The sequence below is a fragment of the Rhinopithecus roxellana genome, chromosome 7 (genome assembly GCF_007565055.1).
Source record: "Rhinopithecus roxellana isolate Shanxi Qingling chromosome 7, ASM756505v1, whole genome shotgun sequence".
NCBI lineage: Eukaryota > Metazoa > Chordata > Mammalia > Primates > Cercopithecidae > Rhinopithecus > Rhinopithecus roxellana.
This window is the reverse complement of record NC_044555.1, coordinates 102,916,484-102,944,310: the sequence shown is the minus strand read 5'-3', so window position 1 is coordinate 102,944,310 and position 27,827 is coordinate 102,916,484. Positions and strand designations below refer to the sequence as shown.

Below are 27,827 nucleotides of genomic sequence, written 5' to 3'. Positions count from 1 at the left end.
TGCTCTGTTGCCCAAGGTGAAAGGCAATGGTGCAATCACTGCTCACTGCAACCTCGACCTCCTGGGCTCAACTGATCCTCTCACCTTAGCCTCCCACCTTGCTTCCCAAGTAGCTGGGACCACAGGCATGCGTCATCATGCCTTTTATTTTATTTCATTTTTGTAGAGACAAAGTCTTACTATGTTGCTTAGGCTGGTCTTGAACTCCTGGCCTCAAGCAATCTTCCTGCTTTAGCCTCCCAAAGTCCTGGGACTGTAGACGTGAGCCACCGCACCCGGCCTAAATAGAGTTCTTATGCATTTCTGGAGACAACTAAGGGACTTATTGTTACATATTCTTCTGCAAATGACTTCAAAAGAAGAGGGTGTAAAAATCATATTTTTAATAAAGAGGTTGAAGAAAGTATAAGAAATGTTTCAAAAGCAGTAATTTTTAAAATATAATAATGATTTTAAAAGTTATTTGAACATCACATATATCTGCCATAATGGAATTATAACCTTAATAGGAAGCTGTCTCGAGTTTTGTAAAGAGGTTTTCTTATGACACAATAAAGCAAATACTAAAAATCAGTAATATTTCCTACAAGTTTTGGTTGCATACCTGGGTGTGGTGGAATGTACCTGTAGTCTCAGCTATGCTGGAGGCTGAGGTGGGAGGATCACTTGAGCCCTGGAATTTGAGGCTGCAGTAAGCTATGCTCATGCCACTGCACTCCAGCCTGGGCAACAGAGCAAGACCATGTCTGGAAAAAAAAAATGTGAAGAAGATGTATCTATTTTTTGTTGAGATGAGGTCTCACTCTGTTGCCCAGACCAGTCTTGAATTCCTGGCCTCAAGCGATCCTCCCATCTCAGCCTCCCAAAATGCTGGGATTACAGGCATGAGTCATGGTGCCTGGCCTGAATTATGAACTTTTCATGCCTTTGTGAACCCTCTGATGGATGCGTGAATTGAACGTTCATTGAAATGATCAGAATAGGTAAAGCATCTGATTTATATATTTTGGGAAGTGAGAGTCTTTAATTATAGGAAAAGTCCACATGAGGTCTACATATTTATTTTTCAAATTGATGTGACTCAGTGCCATAGACTCCCTCCCTCCTCCACCCATTTATACTGAGCCTTCTTATTCAGAACAGCAGAAAGTTGAGGCACTTGAAGTTGAAGCACTTATCTGAATGATTAAACCCAGATCAACAAGTGAAGAGCAATTGTAACAGCACAAAAAGAAGACCAAAAAGGGGCTTTTTGTTCTTTTTTTTTTTTTTTTTTTTTGCAGAGGGGTGCAAGGCTTTAAAATAATTCATTTATGAACTGAATAGTCTTCCTTACAGAAGATCTTTCCACTCATTCAAAGAAATATCGTATGCTAAGGAGACATGCAGGAAGGGGAAAAGATGAAAACCCAGGGAATAAAAAGCAAACCTGCCTCCTAAAAATTAACGAATCAACTGAAATATTGCATAATCAAACAATGTTGTCTAAGGTTAAGGTTGCTAGATATGGCATGAGGCATACTAATACTAAAAAAAAATTATTTGTTGTTTATCTCAAATTCAGATTTAACTGGGCATACTGTCATTTTATTTGCTAAATCTGGCAACTCTAATAAGGTGTTACACCCTCACATCTGTGGCATTTAAAATTCAGAGTTGGGTTTTATAATTTAACATCCTTTAAAAAGCAAAGCATTTTTACACTGCTGTGTGTAGGGGGGAAAAAAAACACTCTACCCTGACTGTAAAAAAAAAAAAAATTTGAAACCTAACTGTTCCATGATTTCTGTAAAGGTTTTGCAAAATTCATTTACAGAAATTAGATTCTAAGTTCCTATGTGATGTCAACATCAGTGTAAGACAAAGTTCTAGGATTGTAAGTTTTCCAGTTATCCGTGGATGCACTACCTTCTCAATCAGAGCATTGTATTTATGTATTAATGCCAGAGTTTATGTTTCAGTGCGCTTGGGGGAAGGGGAAAAATTCAGGAACACCGCTTTGCTATTAGTCCTGGTGCGGTGAGCACAATGTAGGCTCTGTATCTGCTTAGTACTTGCTGAGCAACAGAGGGTTAACATCTTTTTCAATGTTGCCACACAAATTGCTGCTTACCATCTAAAGTACAGGGCACAGAGTGGAGAGAAAGGCCACAAGGGTCATTATGCTTTGGTTGGAAAAGACGTATTATTATTTTCATTCTATTCAATGCCAACAACCCGTTTATTAAAGGACGAAATTGGAAATTCTCCACTTTACTCTTGAGGACTGTTTTGTTTCTACAACCTGAGGAAAAGAAAGAAGGCTTTACAAATGGATCACTGCAATTGTCAGGGCCTTTTGATGCCCACAGGCGGCCCTCATCCAATTACACTATGCTCATTGTTGAAACAATTGAATTTCATTTCTTCCTTATATTGTGTTTAAATTTTTTTTGGATGTTGTCTAGCTGCTGCTGTAGAATTCAAATATTTTAACATCTGGTAGCTGAGGCTTGCTTCATGAAACCAACATATTATTTGGTCAGTCACTGAAGGAAATTAATTACATAAGGTTTCAGCTTGGAGAAATCTCTCTTCTATAAAGATATATTCTATTTCATTTGTACCACCATGTGTCACTTATTCCTTTTTGCTGTGTATTATAGTTGTGTGCATGGTTCATCTCCCCATTCAACCATGTAGTCTGCTCATCTTAATCTGCTCATGCAGAATTTTATATTATACACCATAGTTTCTTTCAGTTTAGTTTTTTGTTTGTTTGTTGTTAATACAGACAGTCTCCCTATGTTGCTCAGTCTTGTCTCAAACTCCTGGGCTCAAGCGATCCTGCCGCCTCGACCTTCCAAAGTGCTAGGATTACAGGCGTGAGACACCATGCCCAGTCACATCACATCATAGTTTTTGTTTTTGTTTTGTTTTGTTTTGGTCTTTTTTTGTGGGGGAAGTATCATAGGTTCTTGATAAATATTTGTTGAATTTGGCCGGGTGCAGTGGCTGATGCCTGTAATACCAGCACTTGGGGAGGCCAAGTTGGGAATTTGAGACCAGCCTGGGCAACACAGTGAGAATGTGTCTCCACAAAAAAAAAAAAAAAAAAAAAAAAAAAAAAAAAAGAAAAGAAAAAAATTAGCTGGGCGTGGTAGCCTGCGCCTGTAGTCCCTGCTACTTGGGTGGCTGAGGTGAGAGGATGGTTTGAGCTCAGGAGTTTGAGGCTGCAGTGAGCCATGATTGGTGTCACTGCACTCCAGCCTGAACGACAGAGCGTGAACCTCTCTCAAAAATGGATAGATAGATAAATAGATAGGTAGATAGACAGATAGATAGATTTGTTGAATGGATGAACGTGTGAACTGTTTTTTTGTTTTTATATTTTTTTTTGTACAATGATCAGAGGCATACCCAGATGTGTGGGGCTTCCAAGCAAATAACTCCAAAAAGAATTTCTTCCCTTTCATTAACTTGAAATAAAAGGCTTTAGACTTCTGTTATCCAGGACTACTTGGACGCAGAGAGAAAGAGGAGAAAGGTTTTGGCATTTTCCTCACAGACAAAATCTAAACTTCTTGGGCCCCTGTCGGTAGATACAGAGGTTTAATTATATTAAATAAAATTAAATAATAGTGGTAAGTGCAGTGTATTCCAGAGTCTTAAAGCAGTTCTCTTATTCATTATTAGTTGGATTTTAGGTCAGTGTAGTTTTGCATATCTGTAGGATGACTTGAATGTAGCCAGAGAGAGGATGACAAACACTGGAGGGCTAGAAATGTTACTCTGGAATGGGGAACAGAGATGTGAAAAAAACCTTGGATACAACCATGGGAAGAACAGTGCGTAGTTAAGAAAAATGAGGAAGGGGCCACGTGAAAAAAGTTGGAGGCTAATTTAGAGATTCTGCTGAGAAGAAGACCAAGAGAATATATTTAGTATTCAAGAGGTAAGGACATAATTTTGAATCTAGAGAGAGGTGGTCCTAGATTCCAGATCAAAGGCAATGCTCTTCCTTAAAAATACAGGTGGGAGGGAAGGAGAAAACATAAAATACAAAGAGAATGAAGAGATAGATGGTGAGGTCAAGCAAAAAATGCTAAAACTAGTGAGGAAGAATTGGGGATCCCACAGAATAAGGCTAAAGTAATGAGTTTAGGTACTATACTGGAAAATCAGATTAAGACTTTTGAAATTTGATTAATCAACTTAAAAAGGATACTGGACCTTACTATGTACCAGTCATTGTACCAGGTTCTTTTTCTATTATATCTTATTTAATCTTCAAATAACTAAATAAAAATGTTTATCTCCATTTTCCAGATTTCAAAAAATGTGGCTCAGATACATCATATTCAAGATCACACAGATAGTGGGAAATTGAAAAAGAATTCCAACTCAGCAATAATTTAAGGGGTTCCTGACAGACTCGAATCCCACATCCTTTCCAGTACACTTAATGAATGGAGCTTGACTCAGAAGGGTTCAAATAACTATGCATCTCTATAATATTTACTATATATAGTTTATTTGTTACCCTCTGAGATTTGATAACACTGGAATATAGTAATTTTGTAATAAATAAAGGCAACTGAAATCCTAAAGAGGATGGAGGTCAGAAGGGAAATTACATTGCTCGGAAAGCGTATTTCCCCTTTCCTGAAGGTGTGACAACAGAAAAATACATGCCTGGACTCCCTCTACCACCTCTCAACCCCCATATCTCTCAATTCCCTAATTCTAGGAACTAGTTTTATGTAGTCACCTCTTACAGGTGTGCCCTCACCTCATGTGCCAACCCAATCCAGATTCTAAATGGGGGAGGGGAAAGGCAAAGCAACTTGGTGGCTATTCACATCACTCAGTTCACATCACATCACATCACTCAGACTGAGACCTTTTGTTCCACTTTTGATGTAGATCCTGTCAATAACTTGTGCTCCTTCTGACTTTAATAGCTCTTCAATTGATTTCCTGCTTTCTCCCTCCCTTCTCCATCCGGCTACTTCAAATCATTTCAGGGACCGTATTACTTGACCTTAAACGCTGCACTTGTCAACACTGACTCATTGGTTCCTGGAGCCACATCTTCCAGATGTTGACCACTACTAGCACTTCATCCAATTCTATTATTAACAATAATAAAACTGATGAAGCACTGTTAAATTTGTTCTTTTACCTGGACCTTACAATTGTGTATACTTGGGTGCATGTATGTCTTTTTAAAAATTGTTGTTGGGACATTACACGTCATGAACTTAGCTAACTCATTAAGTCTAATCAGATATGTAAAAGAAAGTTAATGATCACAGTCTAAAAATAGAATCTGAACTCTAGAAAGTCTTAATTTGCAATATAGAGCATTGAGGTCCACAGAAATGGCTTTTTACAGAGGATTCCTTTCCCAAATTAAGAAAAACACTATATGGCACAGAATTAGACCTTACAAAAAGAAACTTCTGGTACATGTATTTTCTTTTTCCTTTTCTTTTTTCGAAACAGGGTCTCACTCTGTTGCCCAGGATGGAGTGCAGTGGCCATCACTCAACCTCCAGGACTCAAGTGATCCTCCCACCTCAGCCTCCTGAGTAGCTGGGACCACAGGTCCCAGGTGCACCACCATGCCTGGCTAATTTTTTAAATTTTTGGTAGAGATAGGTTCTCCCTATGTTGCCCAGACTGGTCTCCAACTCCCAGGCTCAAGGCTGGTCTCCAACTCCCAGGCTCAAGTGATCCACCCACCTCAGCCTCCCAAAGTGCTGTAATTACAGGTGAAAGACATCATAATTATAGGTGAGAGCCACCACAATTACAAATGAGTTCCTTATCCTCATTTGAAGGATAAGGAACTTGAAGAATTGTGAGTCGTTCTCAGACATGAGGTTAGCAGAGCTCCTTTTCCGGATTAATAGACCAGTACTCTTAGACTTAAACCCTGTTGTATTCTGACTATTCCTTTTCCTATTAACTGATACACTGTTTTTTGTTTTGTTTTGTTTTTGGGGGTTTCTTTTCTAAGACAGGGTCTCACTCTGTCGCCCACGCTGGAGTGCGGTGGTGAGATCAGAGCTCAAAGCCTCAACTTCCCAGGGTCAAGCAATCTTCCTGCCTTGGCCTCTCAAAGTGCTGGGATTACAGGTGTGAGCCAATGCACCTGGCTCAGATCTATCTTTGAACTCAAGTCCTCACATGCTTGTGTTTTGTCCTTTGCCTCCATGGGTGTTTCTCTTTCACCTAGAAATTCTCAAATATTAGAGGGCACCAAAATCACCTGGGACGCTTGTTAAAATGTGGATTCAGGGACCTCAACCCCAAGAGATCTGATTTAGGATGTCTGGAGGAGGGACTCAAGAATCTCCATTTTAACAAGTATCCATGTGATTCTGATGCAGGGAGTCAAAAGACCACCCTTTGAGAAATGCTATTTTAACTAGTTTGAAACATAGCTCCAGTCAAATAATTCTGAAAGTGAAAATGCTGGGGTATTATTCAATTTGAGTGTTGTGTTGCCTTGAGTTATAGGGCTCTTACACAATGTGAAATGAATAATGTGGAATGTTGTTCACTGCAATAAAATGTCAACATTTCAAGTCTTTTTTCAAAAGACTTCTTAAGAGTTGCTCTTTCCACACACGGTCCTGTTTAAAAGGAATTACAGCTGCTCCTACTTTTATAACTAGCACGTCCAAATCTGCCTATAAAATATTTAAAATGAACAAAGTACAATTATAGCTATATTTACAGTTGTGTAGAACAAATCCATTGCCTTCAAAATTATAAGTCTGGCTAAGTAAAACTAACCAAAAACTCTACTGAAAAACAATGGAATTTTTAAGCACATAAGCAATGGAACAAATCACATGTGGAAAAATCAATAGATTTAGACTACACAAAAATGGAAAAAGTTGAAGCTCAAAAGCCATTACTAAACAAGAAAACCTAAAACACAAGCCACAAACTGGGAAAATATTTGCAGCAAACATTAAGAAGGGTTGATAGATTTGAAATATAAAAAAGCTCACAAAAGTCAAAAGGGAACATGGATAAAGAAGAAGAACAGAGATAAATACATATGGGACAAGTTTAAGAACTTAATGGTATACATATTTTTTAACATTCAGCATTTTGCCGGGCGCGGTGGCTCAAGCCTGTAATCCCAGCACTTTGGGAGGCCGAGACGGGCGGATCACGAGGTCAGGAGATCGAGACCATCCTGGCTAACACAGTGAAACCTCGTCTCTACTAAAAATACAAAAAAAAAAAAAAACTAGCCGGGCGAGGTGGCGGGCGCCTGTAGTCCCAGCTACTCGGGAGGCTGAGGCAGGAGAATGGCGTGAACCCGGGAGGCAGCGCTTGCAGTGAGCTGAGATCCGGCCACTGTACTCCAGCCCAGGCAACAGAGCCAGACTCCGTCTCAAAAAAAAAAAAAAAAAAAAAAAAAAAAAAACATTCAGCATTTTAAAACACCAGTGATATATACCATTTTTGTCCGTCAAATTAAGAACTTTTAAGGGATTAATTGAGAGAAATTTCAGTGAAATGGATAGGCACTCACAAACACTGCTAGTATAATAGATGGGCAAATTGGTGTAAAGTTTTTTTGTTGTTGTTTTTTGTTTTTAAACAAGGTCTCACTCTGTCGCCCAGGCTGGAGTGCAGTGGCACAATCACAGCTCACTGCAGCCTCAACCTCTAAGGGATTCTCCCACCTCAGCCTCCTGAGTGGCTAGGACTACAAAGGGCCACCATGTCCAGCTAATTTATTTATTTATTTATTTATTTATTTATTTATTTATTTATTTATTGTAGAGTTGAGGGACTCACTTTTTTGCCCAGCCTGGTCTCAAACTCCTGGGCTCAAGTGAATCCTCCCTGCCTCAGCCTCCCAGTGCAAAGATTACAGGTATGAGCCAGTAAGCCAAGCCTCGAACTTTCTTTAAAACAGTTTAAAAATTCTTACTATGAAAGTTTTTTGAAAAAAAAATCACATACTTAGTTAATTCCTTTCTAAGTCTCTAGTCTAATCGGAAATTTAGAAAAAGGATTAAGAACAGAATTATTATTATTATTATTATTATTATTATTATTTGAGACTTTGAGACTTGAGTCTCACTCTGTCACCCAGACTGGAGTGCAATGGCGCAATCTCGGCTCACTGCAACCTCTGCCTCCCGGGTTCTAGCAATTCTGCTGCCTCAGCCTCCCGAGTAGCTGAGATTACAGGCACCTACCACCACGCTCAGCTAGTTTTTTGTACTTGTAGTAGAGACGGGGTTTCACCATGTCTCATCATGTTGGCCAGGCTGGTCTTGAACTCCTGACCTCAGGTGATCCACCCACCTCGGCCTCCCAAACTGCTGGGATTACAGGCATGAGCCACCATGCCCAGCCAAGAATTATTTTTAAGATGGAAAAATTAGAATCAATCCAAAGATGAAAAAAGAATGTTTAAAGAAATAATCCATGGTATATGCACATGACAATGTTACATAGCAATTTAAAATGGTTTCTTCAAGCACTTAATGGTGCTTAAAATGTTTCAGATACAAGAATGCTTTGAAAAGCAAGATATGGCATTTATATATAATATGATCCCAATTTTCTTTTAAAACATTTTTATATACATATTTAAAAAGCTGTAAATAAATAAATCAAAATGCTAACAGCTGTTATCTATGAGTGTTAAGGTTTTTATTCTTCTTTTTAGTGATTATCTGTGCTATCAATTCTCTACAATGACCATATGTTACTCTAATAATCAGAAAATGCAATAAAAGGTATTTCAAAAGCTCCTCTGAAAACACAACATAAAAAAGGAAAAGTTGTCAACTTAATTAATTTATAGTTTGCAAGTGACAGAGAACACTCACCACTTATTTCTGTAGCAGGCACTGGAATCCATTTATGGAATGCCAGTGACCTTATATTCTCAAGACAACTGCTTATCTGTCTCTCTAATTGGAAAAGGGGGATATGGAGAAAAGACAACAGTCTCTAGGAACAGATGTCTGAAGGGAGATAAACCAAGTATCAGGGTAAAGTAAAAAGAAAATTTTACTAACAATCCTTAGTCTAACTATATTCTAATTTAGAACTCTTAGCCCAAAACATTTCTCCTTGCACAAACTGGTATACCAGTTGATCAACATAACTAACACCACTAATATTTTAAAAAATATATAGGAAAGGCTGTCTTGCATGAATTTAAATTTGCAATCATATGAGCAATGTAATTTCTTCCTTAAAGGTTAGATGATTGGATAGGGGTTAATTTTGATAATGAAAAGACTGAAAAAGAATATGACACATGCTGGATTACTTCACCCACCCTACCAAAGACCAACTTTATATAACAAAATACTAAAGAATCTTAGTCAGGCCTCCATATTAATTTTGTATTGGTAATGCTTGATAGAGAGGTCACGGGACATAGATAATTCTAGTACACTATGTTCTAGCTGAATACCCAACTAGAACCCAAATGTCTTCATATTAAAATCAGCATGGCAAATGGCCCCTTCTTGGTTGCTAGGCAAACAAAAACAAACTGGGGGTCACTTCAGGGAACCTGGGAGGAAGGCAGAGCCAAGGTTTTCTCCCAGGTCCATAGGAGGTCATGACTTGAGCATTCCCAAACTGAAAGAGGGAAATTACATTTGGTGAATTTCATTCTCCATATTAAAAGGATAGGTTCAAAATTGAGAGATTTCATAGGTTGATGCACTATATCTAACTAATCAAATCTCTGCCCAGGGCTAGATATGCCAGCTGACAACTGGGTAGCCACTGTATACAACGTACATTGTAGCTGGATTAAGGCACTGAATGAAAGAACTAGCAAGGAGTTAGCTAAGAACACTTTAGCAAAGATGAGTCTATTTTATTTAAACCTATCCTTTGGAAGTTAGCAAAAGAAACGACAGACTAACAGCACACATGGAAAGGCAGATATTGTAAGGATCTTGTGAAGTGTGAGGAGGAGGGTTACTTAAATAACAGAAGAGAATGGGTGAAAGAGCCCTAAAGACAGATTTTTGCCTATTATCAATTCCGTAGACATTTATTGAGCCAGGCATTGTGTGGGTCCTGGAGATACATGGAAAAAGGGCCTTTCCTTAAAGATTTCATGGTCTAACAGGGCACAGTGACTCATACCCATAATCCTAGCACTTTGGGAGGCAGGGGTGTAAGGATCACTTGAGCCCAGGAGTTGGAGACCAGCCTGGTCAATATAGTGAGATCCTGTCTCTACAAAAAAAAAAAAAAAAAATTAGTTGGTATGTGGTGCACACCTGTAGTCCCAGCTACTCAGGAGGCTAAGGTGGGAGGATCGCTTGAGCTTAGGAGGTCAAGGCTGCAGTGAGCTGTGACTGAGCCAGCGCACTCCATCCTGGGTGACAGAGCGATACCTTGCCTAAAAACAAAAGAAAAATGGATAAAGATTTCATGCTCTAGTGGGGAAGACAGATATGTGAATTACAAAGTATAGTCAAGTCCTACATACTGGTAAAAACTCTGGCAGACAATTCAGTTTCTTCATCTTTCTTCAAACATTTATTTGCTCTATTGTATACCTGGGACTTAGAAAGTACAGATACAAAGACCAGTATGATAGGGTCACTGCCCTTAAGGAGGTTATTGTAGTCTAGTTGGGGAAATAGACATATCAACAATGGCAATGGCAACAAAATGCTATGAACACTAGGTGTAAGATGTTATGAGACTGAGCTCAGTGGCTCAAGCCACCACTTTGTGAGGCCAAGGAGAGAGGATGGCTTCAGCCCAGGAGGTCAAGACTGTAGCGAGCTGTGATCATGCCACGGCACTCCAGCCTCGCCTACACTGTCTCTTTAAAAAAAAAAAAAAAAAGTCACGAGACTCTTAGCTATCCATAGTTACGCTTGGCCTCACCTGTGCAACTTTCTTAATGGGGAGAGAGAGATCTCTTTGGGAACTCAGACTGGCCTTATGGTGGCCTCTCTTTCTTTGAGGGGCACAACAGGTCCTGGATGATGGGGGGGAAAAGATGTTATGAGAATGCAGACCTAGACGCATTAGCTTTGCCTGGAAGGGTTAGAGAAATCATCTCCAAGGATATGCCATTTGATGTGGGACTTGAAGAATAGTTAGGTATCTGCTAGATTAAAAAGGAATGTGAGAGCAGGCCTCAGAGAGGAACAGAGCGTAAATGATGATTTACTGTTTACCAATACTATGTGCCAGGCACTGTATTAGGTGGTTTATATGTTATATTTTATCCTTCATTCAATAACAATTTATTGAGCATGTGCTATATACCTAGCACTATGTTGAGGTGCCAATTGTCTGAATTTTCCCATGAGGATACCAAGGCACACAGAGATGAAGTGACTTTTCCAAAGCCACACAGATAGTAAGAGATAGAGACAGATTTAAACCAAATTGTGACTCTCTCCTAAACACACATGTTTTCAATTCCACTCTCCCAAGCTGGATTATATAGGTATACAGGCAAATTTGGGAAATAATGAAATATCTGGTGTGGCTAGAATATATAAGGGAATGTGGGAGTTGAGGGAGGGGGTGAAGAGCAGCTGCAGAAAATCTGTGGAATGTTTCACTAATTTGCATGTTAATGTTTCAATATCTGATCATTTGCATTTGCTTTTAGAAAAAGAAATAATTTCTTTTTTCCTGCCTTTCTGAGAAGATCCTGGAATAGGTACAATAACAACTTAAGTTTTTAAAAACTTATGACCCAATAATGTGGAGGCGGAAAAACAAAACAAAACAAAAAGGAATTAAAATTGATTATCAATGCAATCATTTTTTACTTGCAATTACTTTAAAACATCATAAGTCATGAATATTTATCATCTTGCTTTCCAGACAATATACTAGGACCCAACCAATGATTAGAGAACAGCTGTCTGAAGCAAATATGCAGAAGAGTACCAAATAAAAAACAGCTTTCATGTTGAATCACAACTGTATTGTGTTTGGAGAGTTCCATGTTTTCTTATTCCAGAAAACATTGCCAAAATCTGCATATACCTTGAAAACTCATTACCTATGAAATTAAGTCTTGTTAAATGATCTATAAATGTGTTGAGTAGTGTTACAAAATAAAAGGAAGTGTTTTGCAATTAAGATTGAATTGTTGAGCAGTACAAACCAACAGTCATTTCATGATATTTCTTTTCTTTTTTTAAGTAGGAGTCTCAGGCCGGGCACGATAGCTCATGCCTGTAATCCTAACACTTTGGAAAGCTGAGGTGGGTGGATCACTGGAGGCCAGGAGTTTAAGACCAGCCTGGCCAACATGGTGAAACCCTGTCTCTACTAAAAATACAAAAAATTAGCCAGGTGTGGTGGTGCAAGCCTGTAATCCTGGCTACTGGGGAGGCTGAGGCACGAGAATCATTTGAAGCTGGGAGGCAGAGGTGGCAGTGAGTTGAGATTGGACCACTGCACTCCAGCCTGAGCTTCAGAGCGAGACTCTGTCTCACAAAAAAAAAAAAAAAAGGAAGGAAGGAAGGACAAAAGGAAGGAAGGAAGGAAGGGAGGGAGGGAAGGAGGGATGAAGGAAGAGAGAGAAGAAAGAGAGAAAGAAAAGAAAGAAAGAAAGAGAGAGAGAGAGAGAGAAGGAAGGAAGGAAGGAAGGAAGGAAGGAAGGAAGGAAGGAAGGAAGGAAGGGAGGGAGGGAGGGAGGGAGGGAGGGAGGGAGGGAGGGAGAGTCTTGCTCTGTCACCCAGACTGGAGTGCAGTGGCTCAATGACAGCTCACTGTAGCCTCCAATTTCTACGCTTGAGGGATCCTCCTGCCTCAGTCTCCCGAGTAACTGGGACTACAGGTGTGCACCACCATGCCCTGCTAATTTTAAAAATTGTTTATAGTGACAGGGGTCTCGTTTTCCTGCCCAGGCTGGTTTTGAATGCCAGGCTTCAAGCAATCTTTCCCCTCCACCTCCCAAAGTGTTGGGATTACAGGCGTGAGCCACCTACTGGCCTCCTGGTATTTCTATAAAGCCTTCGGGGCAGTAATTGAAATTACCTATTTCAGGGATCCTGGAAAAGAATTGTACCTTGCATTGAGATTTAAGATGTTGGTTTTAAGTTTGTAGATGTTACTGTTTAAGCAAATAGTTTCCATGGAGTACCAAAACATTAAATTAATTTAATGGTTTATAATAGGAATAAGTGAAAATATAGAAATTAGCTATGAGCATAGCACTTTCACTTTATATAATTTTAAATAATTAAAAAACTGTGTATTTCTTGAATTTATATTATACTTTATGCTTTCATACAGTTATAAATTATGTATCAGTTTCCCTTTTAGAAATGAAACTCGTATTTCTAATTATTTATAAAATGCTATGAGGCATTTGGAACAAATTACAGTTCTACTGATAAGCATTCACTTAGCCCAATTTTCTGACCTGCACTTTGGAGGCTGAGCTGTTCCAAATCTTCAGAGCATTTTCCTTCCTCCACAAAAAAAAAAAAAGGTTGATATAAATGTTAATGAAGGTATTGATTCATTTTTGAAAAATAATATATTTAATTCAAAATGTAAAACAAGGCACAGGAAAGATCTTAATGTTCTGAATCATTTCTGGTTAAAAAAATACATATTACTATTTTAAATATTGCAAGACAAATTCAAAAGACGAAAGAATCCTTGACAACTGGTTCTCATCTTGCACATCCATTCTGTGCATCTGGGGAGCTCCAATACATAAGCATATGTTGCTGGGGGCTAGGAGACGCTGGTATTTACATTCAGATTTAAAGGAAGTATTGCCAACCCTTTGCAATCTGTTACCTATGCTTCTCTCATTTGTGGGATTTCTCTTCTGTAAAAGCTGAAATTCACACTAATCCAGAGAGATTATGCCATTTTAATGAGCAGTATCTGCTTTGATGAAGGTAAAAAAGAAATTGGAAAGCTTTTTTAAAAGCTGCAATTTATTTATCAGCTTTGATGAAGAGAAAAGAAAGGGTCTATTCCTTTAACAGAAAAAAAAGGATCATGTATACTCAAAGATCAGGTAAGGGAGAAAGGAAACTTAAGGAAGCAAAGCAAATGAAGCCTTTCCATTGTGTGGCAGAATTACCTGACAAGGGACCTCTTTGCAGACATTGAATTGTTCCTAATGATGTGAATAATTTACTCCAGCCTCCCAAGGAATAATACAGTGACTTTCATGTCTCTTAGAATCACAGTTATTAATTAGGGAGCAGGTTCAGGGAGCAGCTCAAATAAAGAATCTTTGCATTCTGTGATCTGTCTGGGGTACTGTCTCAAAACTAACAAATCATCTCTCTGCTGAGGTGCTATTCAGATTTTGTCTTACCTTGCATCCTCATCACCCCCTTATCTTGGATTAGATCCTTAAAGCTTGGATTTTTCATTTCCTTTGGTTGACAAGGTTCCTGAACTTGGTCAGTCCAGTACTGGCCCTATACTTCTGCCTAGGTGCAAGACTTTGAAACACACTTATACCCTACTGAGCCGTACCCTATTGTTGACGTCAATTCTGTAGAAAACTAACAGCTGAAAGGGACTCCACCCTACTACATGACGTCCGTTATGGAAATGTCTCCGAAGTACATCATTATGTAGCACATTTGCAAAGCCACATTTAAAACGGAAATATATAAAAAGAAAATTACAATCCTCAAAAGGCCACCAGCTAAAGTGACTTTATAAAAGGACTTGAAAAAAAAAAAAGATTAGGGCAAGTCAATTTGCTGTTGCAGGGCTCAGTTTTACTCATCTGTACTGTGAGGGGAGTGGTCTATAATATTCCCTCTAATACAAATATCCCATGGTTTTAATTATCAAATTATTTTACTTTTAAAATTTGATGCTTCAAAAGACCCTAAATTAAGTGAAATTGAATGAACTGTCAGCCATATGCTTTGGGTGTTTTTCTTTTTATAGTGCATTAAATTTAGAATACATTTAATTGGTTTAAAATTACTCCTCTGAAATGGTTTACGTGACCCATAATTCAGAGTTTATCAGGTAGAATAAGTTGGGCTATAATCATGCATTTTCCTTAAAAAATTGGATAAATTGGCCGGTCACAGTGGCTCACATCTGTAATCCCAGCACTTTGGGAGGCTGAGGCAGGCGGATCACTTGAGGCCAGGAGTTCGAGACCAGCCTGGAAGACATGGTACCTGTCTCTGCTAAAAACACAAAAATCATTAGTCCAGGCACAGTGGCTCATGCCTGTAATTCCAACACTGAGAGACCGAGGTGGGTGGATCACCTGAGGTCAGGATTTCGAGACCAGCCTGGACAACATGGTGAAACTCTATCTCTACCAAAAACACAAAAATTAGCCAGACGTGGTGGTGCGTGCCTATAATCCCAGCTACTCTGGAGGCTGAAGCAGGAGAATCACTTGAACCTGGGAGGTGGAGGTTGCAGTGAGCTGAGATCACGCCCCTCAACCCCAGCGTGAACAACAGAGCAAAACTCCATCTCAAAAAAAAAAAAAAAAAAAAAAAAAAAAGCGAAAATTGGATATATTAAGCCTGCCTTTTAATACCATCTTCTACTATTTTCTCATACCATATATTCTAATACAATATCTTCTAATACTGTCATCTAGGTAATTAGGTTTCAGCATATGAATTTTGGGGGGACATAAACATTCAGACCATAGCATGTAATAAAACATACGTGCTTATCTCAGAGATTTATCACCAGCGAGCTAACCATTTTTTCGAAGACGTGAGAAGAAAGGTGCAATCATTAATAGTGTTCCTTTGCCTTATTTTTTTAGATAAAAGTACAGTGAATGCTTCCTGTAAAATCCTTTGGTTCTAATCACAAACTGTAGCGTCAGACAAGAGATGGAATCATCCCACACACTCACACATCTCAGCTCCTGCATTACTAGCAAAATGATCTTGGGCAAAAGTTACTTATTCCATAAATCTTAGTTTTCTCATATGAAAATGGGAAAAATAATGCTTTCGTTAATGAGTTAGTTATTAGCATTAAAGAGATCATGTATATAAAGTTTCTAGTACAAGGCCTAGAAGAAGCTCAATAAGTAGTAGCTATAGTAGTTGCCATTTTATTCCTCCTCACTCCCTCCCACCCGCAAATTTGGCCATTGTGATTTCAAATTTGAAAGGCGAAAAAGAAGAGAGAGTAGACAGCCATCCCATCAGTTGCTTGGTATGAAACATTGTGAAGACCTAAGATAGTAATAATGAAACAGTGCTAATTTCAATCTGTTTCATATCATCAGTTATAAACCAACTCCTAAATACCACTTTGAGAACACGGCTCCATCCAGATGCCAAGATAATATTGGAGCAAGCACAATAATCCAGACAGGGATCCACAGACTACAGTCTGACGACCCAAACTGTTGCTGTCTGTTCTTGTAAGTTTTACTGGCACACTACCATGCCTGTTTGTTTGTTTGTTTGTTTGTTTGTTTCTGAGACAGAGTCTTGCTCTGTCGCCAGGCTGGAGTGCAGTGGCGTGATCTCAGCTCACCTCACTGCAACCTCCACCTCCAGAGTTCAAGCGATTCTCCTGCCTCAGCCTCCTGAGTAGTTGGGATTACAGGCACGTGCCACCACGCCCAGCTAATTTTTTTTTTTTGTATTTTTAGTAGAGACGGGGTTTCACCATGTTGGCCAGGATGATCTCCATCTCCTGACCTCGTAATCCGCCCACCTCGGCCTCCCAAAGTGCTGGGATTACAGACATGAGCCACTGCGCTGGGCCTTATTTATTTTTTAATTTATTTATTTTGAGATGGAGTCTGGCTCTATTGCCCAGGCTGGTGTGCAGTGGCGCAGTCTCAGCTCACTGCAACCTCCACCTCCCGGGTTCAAGTGATTCTCGTGCCTCAGCCTTCCAAGTAGCTGGGACTATAGGAACGTGCCACCATGCCTGGCTAATTTTTTTTATTTTTATTTTTATTTTATATTTATTTGTTTTTGAGACAGAGCCTTGCTCTGTCGCCCAGGCTTGAGTTCAGTGCTGCAGTCTAGGCTCACTGCAACCTCCACCTCCTGGGTTTAAATGATTCTTGTGCCACAGCCTCCAAAATAGCTGGGACTACAGGTGCAAGCCACCAGGTCCGGCTAAGTTTTTGTATGTGTAGTAGAGACGGGGTTTCACCATGTTAGCCAGGCTGGCCTCGAACTCCTGGCCTCAAGTGATCCGCCTCCCTCAGCCTCCCAAAGTGCTGGGAATACAGGCATGAACCACCACACTCAGCTGTTGGTTTGTTTGTTTGTTTATTTATTTATTTTTGAGATGGAGTCTTGCTCTGTTGCCCAGGGTGGAGTGTGATGGCACGATTTCGGCTCACTGCAACATCTGCCTACCGGGTTCAAGCGATTCTCCTGTCTCAGCCTCCTGAGTAGCTGGGATTGTAGGCATGCACCACCATGCCCTGCTAATTTTTGTATTTTTAGTAGAGGAGGGATATCGCCATGTTGGCCAGGCTGATCTTGAAATCCTGACCTCAGGTGATCCATCCGCCTCGACCTCCCACAGTGCTGGGATTACAAGCATGAGCCACCTGCCCAACCTGTTTATTTATTTTTTATGGTTCCTTCCACAATACAACAGCAGAGTTGAGTAGTTGCAACAGACACTGTATGGCTCGTATACAAAAATATTTACACTCTGGCCCTTTACAGGCAAAGTTTGCTAACTTCTGACTTAGCATAATCTTAGGCATATGATCTCATTTCAAGTGGCGTCCTTTCCAAAGGACTCCCAAATATTTAAACCTTTTTATAAAGCCTTAATTAAGCAGTTTTAGGCCTACTCTATTCCAACCACCAAATGGGATTTAAGCTATGATAATGTTGCTCAGTGTATGAAAGGAAATGCTTCCCTGAATGAACAACTTTACATTCTATTTTCACCCTTGTTCAGGTGAATCCACGGCATTGATAAAGAAACAAACCAGTGAAAACATTATTGGTTCTGAATTACCGAAGAGATGTGTGTTGATTCAGAATGAAACTTCTTATCTTCAAACCTTCTGTGGCACTTCCTAAGTAATTTCTTGATTACTTAAACCAAATGTGCAATTATCCTTATAACTGCAAGTATTTATGAAAACTGTGGTATGATTTAAATACCTTGACCAATGTAGTCATATGGTAATTCAAACCTTTTTAAAAGTATCAAAAAAAGCACCTTTTACTGCCTAGGTTCTATTTCTGGCTTATTTGATTTGTTTAAATGTTTTTTTGTAATGTTTAATTTACATCTCCTTTGTAGTAAGTTAAAGCACTACGTTCTTCTTTCAGTGACAGTGACAAAAATGGGATCATGCTAACCAAGAAGTGGATGAATTTATCTCCCAAGGCCCTTTTGATTGCATGAGTTTAGTTTCTTCTCTGCAATTACAGATCCTTTCATATCATATCCTCATTAGTATGGTTCTCCTTGTGCTTAACAGCCTAATTCTGTCAATCTTCCCTTTTTGAATAGCAGCTATATAGAGATACGTTAAATCAAACTAAAATTTTGCCTGAGAAAGTCTTTGTACTTGTATACTCAAATTCTTAAGTATAAACTGCAACCTAACTTGGTAGGTAAGCAAACTGAAAACCTAATTTAGGAATAGGCTTCTATAACAATAGCTGAGTCTCAGCCAATCACAGCCGCCATACTTCAACAACCACTCACAGGCAGCCAGCTGTTCAAACCCTTCTCAAATAAGGCAAAGGCCCAGCTGTTCCTGTACTCGCTTCTGTATTCTGTATGTCATTTTCCTGTTTCTGTCCATAAATCTTCTCTGACCATGGGGCAGCCCCAGAATCTCTGAATCTGTTCTGATTCTGGGGGCTAGCTAATTCTCTAATCGTTTTTGTTTTTCTTGCTCAGTTAAATTCTGTTAATTTTAACTTGTCTAAAGTAACAGATCTAATTCGCATATCATATAGTTCACCAATTAAAATGTACAATTCAAGAGTTTTAAATTTATTCATAATAGTTATGCAACCATCACTACAGTCTATTTTCGAATATTTTCATTACCCCGAAAAGGAACCCCACTAGCAGTCACTCCTCATTTCCCTCCAATTGCCCATACCCCCAGTCCTAGGCAACCACTAATCTACTTTCTGTCTCTACGGATTTTCCCTTTTTGTACATTTTATATAAATGGAATCATACAATATGTGGTCTTTTGTTACTGGCCTCTTTCACTTAGCATAATGTTTTCAAGGTTCATCCATGGTGTCACACTGTCAATCTCTTTTTAAAGTCATTATTTTGCATACTTAGTAGACACAGACCCAAATACTTAACTATAAGCATTCTTGGTAGAATAAACAGTTATAGCATTTAAAAATCTGATTATATTCTCTCTCTTTCTCTCTCTCTCTCTCTCTCTCTCACACATACACACACACATAATGCAAGTACACACTCGTAAATTCACCAAAATTTGGCCTTACATATTCAGAAATCAATTAAACCCAATAGACTGGACATGACTGTTTCTTTAGAAGTCTGGCTAGTACTGTGGAAGATTATGGATAATCCTTATAAATTTTGAAATGTATGCTACAATTTATTCTGAAGCGTTGTTTGTATATGTTTAAAAGACTTTTTTAATAGCCGCCAATATTTCAAATTACATTCTAATAAAGGTTGAGGTTGAATATTTCACTGAAAAGAGTGCTTTGTAGCCCAGACACACAAAATAATAACATCAAGTTGTATATCTGAGCTAGTGCACTCACCTACCTTAAATTCTCTGTAAGTTATAGGCATGTTAATAATACTTCCTTAAAAGCAAAATGTGATATGTGCCAATTAATTTTGTAAATCTCATTGAGGGAGGGATTATTATGGTTCTAACTAAAGTAACTGTCAAAATTACTGTAACCTGGCCAGGCAAGGTGACTCATGCCTGTAATGCCAGCACTTTGGGAGATGGGTGGATCAACTGATATCAGGAGTTTGAGACCAGACTGGCCAACATGATGAAACCCAGTCTCTACTAAAATACGAAAGTTAACCCAGCGTGGTGGCGCACCTGTAATCCCATCTACTCAGGAGGCCCAAGAATGGATTGTACCCAGGAGTTGGAAGGTTGCAGTGAGCCGAGGTTGCATCATTGCACTCCAGTCTGGGCGACAGAGCAAGCAAAAAATAAATAAATAAATAAATAAATAAATAAATAAATAAATAAATAAAAATTACTGTAACTAAAAGCAAGACCTTCTGTAACTTGCAGTTTAATTAATGTAAGACAAGAGTCACAAATCTTTTATTTTCCTTCCCTCCTTCCCTGTCTCCCTCCCTCTCTCCTTCTCTTTCTCTCTCTCTTTCTCTCTTTTCTTTCTTTTTCTTTCTTTACTTTATTTATTATACTTTAAGTTCTAGGGTACATGTGCACAACGTGCAGGTTTGTTACATATGTATACATGTGCCATGTTGGTGTGCTGCACCCGTTAACTCTACATTTACATTAGGTATATCTCCTAATGCTATCCCTCCCCTCTCCCCCGACCCCATGACAGGCCCTGGTGTGTGATGTTCCCCTCTCTCTTTTCTTTTCTTTCTTTCCTTTCTTCCTTCTGCTTCCCTCCTTCCCTCCCTCCCTCCCTTCTTTCCTTCTTTCCCTCTTTCCTTCCTTCCTTCCTTCCTTCCTTCCTTCCTTCCTTCCTTCCTTCCTCCCTCCCTCCCTGCCTCCCTTCCTTCCTCCCTGCCTTCCTTCCTTCTTTACTTTCCTTCTTTCAACAGGGTCTTACTCTGTTGTCCGGGCTGGAGTTCAGTGGTGATACCATAGCTCACTGCAGCCTCAACCTCCCAGCCTCAAGTGATCCTCCAACTTCAGCCTCCCAAGTAGCTGGAACTACAAGCATGTGCCACCACCATGTATGGCGGATTTTTGTATTTTTTTGTAGAGACTAGGTTTTGCGATGTTGCCCAGGCTGGTCTCAAATTCCTGGGCTCAAGAGATCTACCCACCTCAGCTTCTGAAAGTGCTGGGATTACAGTCATGAGCCCGGCCCACAAGTCTTTTTAATCACTAAAGTAAGTATAACAAATATATTTTATCTTTTAAAAAGATTGCATGAATGAGATCCCAAGCAATCTTCTTTCCCATTGATGTTATCACTGCACTTTTGTGGCAGGCAAATCCTCAGTTTTTCTTTTCCAGATAAGGAAGTAGAAGCCTGGAAAGAAAGCCCAAACTCAGAAACTCACCTAAAGCTGTCCTATTTAAATAAGGTTTAGCCTGGTTGGGTGCGGTGGCTCAGGCCCGTAATCCCAGTAGTTTGGGAGGCCCAGGCAGGTGGATTACTTGAGCCCAGGTATTCAAGTCCAGCCTGGACAGCATGGCAAAACTCCATCTCTACAAAAAAATAAAATAAAATAAAATAAAATTGGTCGGGTGTGGTGGCACAAGCCTGTAGTCCCAGCTACTTGGGAGACTGAGGTGGGAGAATAACCTGAGCCTGGGAAATTGAGGCTTCAGCGAGCCATGATCGTGCCACTGCACTCCAACCTGGGTGACAGAGCGAGACCCTGCCAAAAAAAAAAAAAAAAAGTATTGCCATACATAGTGAACTGTAACCTAAATAGATACGTAAACACACTGTAACCCTTACTTGTAAAAATTACTGAGTTTTGGCCAAAGGCAGCCAACTGTTCAAACTGAGTTCAAATAAAGCAAATGCCAAGCTATAACCAATCCAGCTGTTGCTGTACACCCCACTTCCATTTTCTGTATGTCACTTTTTTCTGTCCATAAATTCTCTCTGAACATGTGGCAGCACCAGAGTGTCTCTGCACCTAGTCTGGTTTGGGGTGGCTGCCCCATTATTCATTGCTCAATTAAACTATGTTAAATTTAATTTGTGTGAAGTTTTTCTTTTACCACTTCCTAGGAATGAAAATGCTTTTCATTTCTACTTACCTATGTTAAGTCTTACCCATCTTTTTCAAGCCTAGCTCAAGCTCCATTGCACAAAGGATGCCTTCTATAACTGCTTTAGCCCTATTACTCTCATTCTTTTCAGCCTACATACGGTACTTCTTATATATTCTATCTTGAATTGTTTTCTCTTTCAGTTATGTGGACTTTGATCTTGAATTAATATTAGACTTAATTCATTGTGGTTTGAGACCATACTTTTTCTATGTAGCTTATAATAGTTATCTGACTGATTAATTAGATATTTAACAGCCAAAAAAATGGGGGGGGGTGACACTTTAATTTTGAGCATTTCCAGTGATGATAGTGACCTTTATTAAATCTATATATTATAAAGTCCAGGCTGGGCGCGGTGGCTCAAGCCTGTAATCCCAGCACTTTGGGAGGCCGAGACGGGCGGATCACGAGGTCAGGAGATCGAGACCATCCTGGCTAATACGGTGAAACCCCGTCTCTACTAAAAAATACAAAAAACTAGCCGGGCGACGAGGCGGGCGCCTGTAGTCCCAGCTACTCGGGAGGCTGAGACAGGAGAATGGCGTGAACCCGGGAGGCGGAGCTTGCAGTGAGCTGAGATCCGGCCACTGCACTCCAGCCTGGGTGGCAGAGCAAGACTCCGTCTCAAAAAAAAAAAAATAAAAATAAAAAAAAAAATAAAGTCCATACTGATTAAATATGTCCTAATCTTATTAAAGATACTTCAATTGATTTTTTGTCTTTTTTTTGTTTTGTTTTTTCTTATTCTCAGATACTGATAATTATTCTTTTTTTACAAGTGAATATTTGAAATAACCTTGGACATGTCAGAGTAATTTCTTTATGTGAATGTGCGTGTAAGATAGTTGGCCTGCATTAGCAAACATTCAGATTCATAATAACCTTTAGGTTTGAAAAATATTTGACAATTGCCTATTCACTATTAATATTCATGTGCTATATATGTGTACATTTTGAGCTGGAAACATAAAAACAATTCACTAATAAACAGTGGTAATAACTGTTCAAATCTGTATCCTATGGGTCAAAAAAAATTAAGAATTGTCCAGGTCTTTCAAGACTTCCTCTATGCCAAATATTTTAAATATTAGAGAAACCTTTAAAATCATACTTAATTTTAATTAAAATGTCATCTCACAGCATACTGAATAAAAAGAGGAATTAGGATCAATCCAAGAACCTAAAATATCACAACATGGAATAGAATTATCCATGAATTAAAAAGATGATTTTAAAAAAGGATAATTCCTTGAAAATAATCTGATAAAATAAAATACAATTAATTAAAACAAATTAGTACACAATTGTACATTTAGAGACTGAGAAAACAATTAGGTGTGTTAGAAAAATGATTTAGTATTGAAATGATCAAGATTCTTTAAGTTATTCCTGACTTATATAAAGTTTGTGCAGCAAAATCATATTTTAATAGACTACAGAATGGAGGTTTTAAAAAAATTGATAAAAATAATCCTGGGCAGGGCGAGGAAAAAGAAGAAAAAATAAAGTAAAATAAAATAAAAAATGGATAAAAAGTTCAAGCCAGTGGTCGGGCACGGTGGCTCATGTCTATAATCCCAGCACTTTGGGAGGCCGAGGTAAGTGGATCACCTGAGGTCAGGAGTTTGAAAGGAGCCTGGCCAACACGGTGAAACCCCATCTCTATTGACAAAACAAAAATTAGCCAGGTGTGGTGGCAGGTGCCTATAGTACCAGCTACCTGGGAGGCTGAGGCAGGAGAATCGCTTGAACCCGGGAGGCAGAGGTTGCAATGAGCTGAGACTGTGCCATTGCACTCCAGCCTGTGTGACAAGAGTGAAACTCTGTCTCAAGAGAAAAAAAAAAGTTCAAGCCAGCAATGACATGTTAAGAATAAAAAATTAAAAATGGATAAAAGAGGAAACTGACAACTTTAGGAAAATTTCAGGGAAAAATTTAGACTATGTACACATAATACTTTGTGAACTCGACTGGGGAGCGTGTTGGTGTTGGGCAGAAAAATAGGAAAAACAGCAAGGAAAAGGGAGATGTGCATATCAAAGGAGGAAAGAAAGGTAGTTTGGACAGACAAAAAACCTAAGAAGGATATTGGAGCCTTTCTATGATATCAACGGAGGACAGGAAGAATAAATAGTTTTCAAAATTTTGCGATATTGACTTTAAGTGATTTATTACAAAGGCATTAGGATTGAAAATTGGAAATGGAAGAAAAGGTAAAAACTCTTAGGTTATTGATTCACAAGGTCTGTGAGAGTCCTATATATATTAATAGCTTTTTGTTGCTGTTGTTTAACAAGAATAAACTCATAAAATAACCATTAGTTCAACAAACATTTACTGAACTCCTATGTGTCAAGAACTAGGCAAGTCACTGTCAAAATGAATTAAAACCTATAAGCAACATCTGTGCAGGTTTTTTGATATAGATAAGAAAGCAATCAACTTTGGGTTACTTGTGAATGATCCTCTGTGAAGTAAACTGATTGTGTGAAAGATTATAAAGAAATGCTGTTTAAGAGCTTTGAGCCTGGGCTCCTTTCTTCCAGCAAAATGCTAAACTTTGAAAAGGTCCTTTAGATTCTGGGCTACACAAAGGTAGCTTAGTTACATCAAACTGGCTGGCTATCTTAATAGTACTCATTAAGATGGAGTTCTACCTGGATTATATAGTAGAGCTTGTTAAACAGGAATCTCAACTAGCATCCAAATAGGTGCTTCTGTGTTTAGGGAGTGTTTTATCTGTTGGAAAGTTACTGAGGCAATGAGAACTAATGCCATCAGCTAGGTACTCTGCAGCTTTGAAACTATGGACTATTGCATTTCAATTAAAATGACATTTCTTGACTGAATTCCGACATCCTCAGTGGTAGTGGTGAATGAACACTTTTATCAAAGTATAGATTCTATTAAGCTTTTTAAAAATTTTTATTAATATTTTTTGTAGAGATGAGGTCTTGCTCTGTTGTCCAGGCTGGTCTTGAACACCTGGTCTCATGCAATCCTCCCACCGCACAGCCTCCCAAAGTGTTGGATTACAGGCGTGAGCTACCCCACTCGGCTCTATGTAAGCTTTTTTGAATAAAAAACAGGAACCGTAAATAGCATATACATAGGATTCTTAATATTTTTACTTTAAATTCTAGAATTTGAAAAATAAACTAAAATTGAATACAACGTAATTGAGATAAATATATCTGCACTGGAAAATTTAGCTTACAGAGTCCCTTCATGCTATAGCTCAGTCTGTAATTTTAAGTTTAAGAGCACGTGGAAGCTCTTCAGCGGTGACTGACAGACACCACAAAAGGTAGAAAACTGAAGGATCCTGTTTCCTGTATCAAAAAATTTTTTGTGAAGAATTCCAGAAGTCACACCAAACCTTGGGCCAATTACTGAATGCTAGAAATCTCATTTGGAAGCTTACTGTAAATGTGTGTGGCAACACACTGACTCCATGTTCAATCCGACGCCAACATGTTGAAATCAGTATTTTTGTCCTGACCCAAACCTGAACCAGTAGAAAATCTCCCATAACAGAAATTCAATGTTTGTGAAAGCATGATTGCCCTCTCATTTCTTTTTCACCTTCCTGTGCCTTTCATAAGTTCTTCCAGTTCGTTAATCATTAATTAATATTTAACAAGGCTTTTTCCTACTGCCAAATCCTCTGCTAGTCTAGCCTTTAGGCAATACACGAACTCCCCAAGTTCTTCCCTTTTAAGAAGCCTTGGCACTCACTATAGATTAATTTCTCTAAGGAAATTCATAATGGCAGACGAAATAGGGGTTCCTTTTCAAGAATATTCAATTTTAAAGCGTTTCAGCATTTTTTCCTGGTATATGTGAAATGTGACTTAATTGAACTAATTTTAAATGTTGACAGAACTTTCCAAGCACACATTTCCTGAACAAAATGGTTACAACTGGAACAGGAAAGGGCTTAGACTTTTTCTTCTACAGCTATCCCACAAGTCAGTCTCTTGACCTGACCCTGCAGAATCCCTCAAACTCTGGCTCTCTGAGTTGATTTTGGATCTACGATGAGCCATAGGTTTGGAATGCAGATAACCTCCACGTGTATTAATGAAAGAGGTCAGCTATGACATAGAAGCCATCTCCTGGGCAGAGAAGGAGAAGAAATGGCAGTCTGGGGAGCAGTAACATGTCTCCAAGTTTTCTCTGGTGAAAGGAGACTGATGAGAATTGATACCCATTTCCGGTCAAAAGAGTAGAACCAAGGTACTTCCAACTATCTCCTCTCACCCCTCTCCGCATGGACAAACATACCAGACAGGTGATGTGGGCTAACAATTTACTTGGCATGAGGCCAAAGGCTTGAGCCCTGCCCTGCCCATATTCTTCTCCTTTGACTTCTTAAGGAAAGGAATGATTGCTGATGTTTCCCTCTGCGCCCTTTGACACCTGGACTGATTGTTGCAGATGTAATTAGGAATGTTCCCCAACATGCCGTTATTTTTCTCACGATTCTGGGAGAAACTGTACCCCTCCCCCATAGACTTATATAGGTGGCATTCAAATTCTCGTCCGCAACTTTTTCATATTTGTATTAATCCCACAAGATTTTGTGAATACGTACTCCGAGCCAGGCACGTTGGACTTCTAACTTCTTCTTAGCCCAAGTAGGAAGGGGAGACTCAGGCGCTGGGGACCATTCTCCTCTCCCTGCTGCAGAGTTGCAGTCCCTATCCCTCCTGGGTGCCCATCCCCGTGCCTATTTTCCTGGATCCCCACCCAGTTGATGTGACAGGCTCGTGGCCCAATCCCCTTCCTGGTTCCCAGGCCGACTGCTAGCACCACCCGAGCCAATGGCGGCGGCCGAGGGGCGGAGGGGGCTGGCAGGAGGGGAGGGAGCGCTGGCTTTAGAACCAGAGCCGCAAAGATTCCGAGGTGCAGAAGTTGTCTGAGTGCGTTGGTCGGCGGCTGTCGGGCCAGACCTAGGACTCTGTGACTTTACGTAAGTGCTTTGTAGGCGCCGGCAGGCACTAGGGGAGCGGGTTTCCTGGGCGTGGGCAGGAGTGGTCCTGGGGAGAGCATCTCGATTAAGCTCAGCAGGAACGTGCCTCGCACCGCGGGGCGGGGGTTGGGGGAGAGGGAGGTCGGAGAAATTTCAGTTGGAGCCCTCGGGTGCCCGGGCGATCGGTCGCAACCGAAATGGGTGTGGGAGTGACGGGGAGTTTCCCTACCAGCACCCGCCGCAAACACGTTTTCTGCTCTTCACTGTATTAAGTGGTTCTTTCTTACTAGTTACTCTTAACTTGTTGCCAGTCGTGGGCTGGAATGCTAGACGCCAACCCTTGCCCTGATTCCCCTCCGCGGCTGCGGCCCCGAAGTGGAAAAGGAGCGCACAACTTCCCTCTGTCGTCCTTCTCCAGCTACTGCCATACCCCCTCCCCTCCCGCCCGGACTCAGGAAATCCCGGAGCCAGCAGCCTGCTGCTCCTCCAGCCCCCACAGGCCAGCCTCGGGTGACCTGGCTGGCTTAAGCCGACCCTGGGGCTCTGGAGAGGGGGGGCCGTGGCTGAAGGAAGGAACGAGGTTTGGGTTGCCTGCCTTCGGCTTGCTTCCCTCGTCCTTAGCGAGGGCGTCGCGATCGCACCTCCTCTCCCTATGAGTAAGCACTTTTTTTTCCTTTCAGTAGGAGAACATCTCTGGGCCAGTAGGGCAGTACCTTTCCGTTCTCCCCTGTCCCCACATCCCCTGTCCTTTTTTCAGCTCCTTTGGCTCTGCGGCCCCAGGCGCGCGGTCGGGGCGGCGGCAGTCCCGGACCTCTCCGACTCTTGGAGAGGGAGAGCCGAAGGGGCGACGGGAGGGAGGTAACATGCGCCCCCCACCCCCAGCCTTTCCCCGCACAGCTGCACTTGCCTGTGTTTACTTTTCTCCACCCGCAG

The 27,827-nt window shown here is 40.1% G+C and overlaps 1 protein-coding gene, 1 long non-coding RNA gene and 1 other non-coding gene across 4 annotated transcripts in view; 2 read left to right on the top strand and 1 right to left on the bottom strand.

Annotated features, from left to right (window-relative positions):
- Positions 1 to 27,827, bottom strand: part of LOC104656355 — a 37,532-nt gene that overhangs the window by 9,168 nt on the left and 537 nt on the right. The gene's annotated exons all lie outside the window — the stretch shown is intronic.
- On the top strand, positions 10,861 to 10,989 carry LOC115898883. The gene has a single exon (XR_004058537.1). It is a non-coding gene; the product is annotated as a small nucleolar RNA SNORA64/SNORA10 family (small nucleolar RNA).
- The window catches only part of PLS3 (plastin 3), a 90,476-nt gene continuing 89,302 nt past the window's right edge, over positions 26,654 to 27,827 (top strand). The window contains exon 1 of one of the 2 annotated variants that reach the window (XM_010355962.2): positions 26,654 to 26,894. The gene's annotated coding sequence lies outside the window, so the exon portion shown is untranslated. The remainder of the gene's footprint in view (positions 26,895 to 27,827) is intronic. The other variant, XM_010355963.2, reaches the window with a different exon arrangement.